The following is a 1,943-nucleotide window of genomic DNA, read 5'->3' as shown; positions in this document are numbered from 1 at the left end:
AAGGGCAAGCAGGCACCATCTTTAAGGCGTGGCAGCAGCGCTCCACAGTTCCCCCTTTTTTGTTTTTAAGCAGTTTCAAGCTGTGACTGCCCGATCAAGCAAGCTCCATCATGTAGGATCCCACGATCAAGGGCAGACAGGCTCAAGCCATGGGACTCACTCTACTGGGTGCAATGGGCAAAGCCCACCAGGTGCAAGAGCTGGGCCCAAGAAAAATGGAATAGACACCCATCCCGTGTGCAATGAAACCTATAGGCTTCTAGGGGTGCAAGGGCTGTCCAGACCTAAAATTTGGGGTAATGAGAGCAACTAATGCTTCAAAGCTACCAGCCATGCTTGTGGAGATACACACCCTCTCAATGGCCTGAAAGGCACGCACTACCAGCGCCCTCTCAGTCTCTGGGCCCTGACCATATGACAGATACAAGACAGGCAGAGAACACAGACGCCCACTAGGGCAACAGCTAGCACTCCTATACCCTGAAAATCTTCACAATGCAATGTTTTTGGGCTCACATGGGCAGGTCAGTACTGTTGTGTCTGGTCTTCCTAGAGGTACCGTCGTCTCTCGGCAGTGCTTTCTGCAAGTTGGACACAGCAACAGTTCTCTCAATGTCTATGACAGTGTACAGCTCTGTGCGCCGGGTGGGGGTTTGTAGGAGGGGAGTGGTTGTCGTTTCTGGAGTCTGATGGTTGTCAGAGTCACTGCCCCTTTCCAAATCCACCTGTATATAATTGAGTTGCCTATGTTCTAAACTGGGGCGCCTGATATCAAGGTTAAAGACTGTCGGTGTACAATCCCTATGCCTTGAATAGTCTATTTTGTGAGCACTTCCCACAAGAGAGTGTCGGCTTGAGGGGTGAGATGAAGTATCTCCAAACGAGGGGTAGCAGGGATGCCCGTTGGGTAAGTTCTGAGCACCAAGCCCTGGAGTCGTAGGTGTTCGAGGTGTTCTAGGGACTTCCAATTCTGTTTGATGACTATTCCTTTCTACAACTGGCTCTTCCACCACATTTATACTATTATTTTGCATAATCTCTTGTAACATGTTAAATAATTCTTCTGCACGGGCACACTTAAAAACAAAAATTCCTTGTCCAGTTTGACACAATCGACCACTTTCAAAAGAAAACAGATTTGAGTCGTAGCCATACCGTCGCAGGCAGAGGTAGTGCCATTTCACCAAGTCTCGCTTCGGGGTGTACAGAATCAGTTCTGTGTCTGTGAGCTCCATGAAACCAGAGTCTAGATCATTGCCATCATCATCCATGTTAACGACCTTAAACTTGTTCCTATGGTTATCTAGGACAGTGTCTTTATCTGGACAGCTACAACAGCTACCCATGGCTTCACTTTCTAACCTTTCCGCCGCTTTACCACAGTCCTTAGATTCGTCCCTCTCTTTGAAGTCTGTATTATTTTAGCCTCACTACCCTTGGCCTCTTTGATCTTTGTATACTTATGCCGTGTTCTTTCTCTTCCACACCTTTGTACTTGGCAGGAAATGTTTCCAATTCTTCACCTTCACTCCCTCTCTTCCCTTTCTATGTCCTTCCCCAGTTTATCCCAGGTGGCCAAGGTAAGCTGTCCCGATACCACGAACCAAGGGGCGATGCGGTCCACTTCCTGGACAAACTGCTGTAGAGCCTTCTGTTTAAGGTAGTTAACAGCGGCACTCACGCCCTGGCTGGTGACAGTTAAGGCAAAAACACAGCACCAGGGATACTGTAATCGTGATCGCCACTACTAGAAAAACTATCCACTCCTCCCGGCACGAACATATCCCGCTGGCCTTTTTACTTTCACTTTTGCTTGCCTCCGTCCGAGGACCTTAAAGATTGAAGCCTCCTTCCGAGGTCTTTAAAGATTGAAGCCTCCTTCCGAGGACCTTAAAAATTGAAGCCTCCTTCCGAGGTCTTTAAAGATTGAAGCCTCCTTCCGA

General features: G+C 48.2%; 1 pseudogene; it reads right to left on the bottom strand.

Annotated features, from left to right (window-relative positions):
- Positions 1-839: 839 nt before the first annotated feature.
- LOC114616036 lies at positions 840-1,346 on the bottom strand (annotated as a pseudogene).
- Between the last annotated feature and the right edge of the window lie 597 nt (positions 1,347-1,943).

The sequence above is a fragment of the Grammomys surdaster genome, unplaced genomic scaffold (assembly GCF_004785775.1).
Source record: "Grammomys surdaster isolate TR1022 unplaced genomic scaffold, NIH_TR_1.0 232846, whole genome shotgun sequence".
NCBI lineage: Eukaryota > Metazoa > Chordata > Mammalia > Rodentia > Muridae > Grammomys > Grammomys surdaster.
This window is presented reverse-complemented; position numbering and strand designations above follow the sequence as displayed.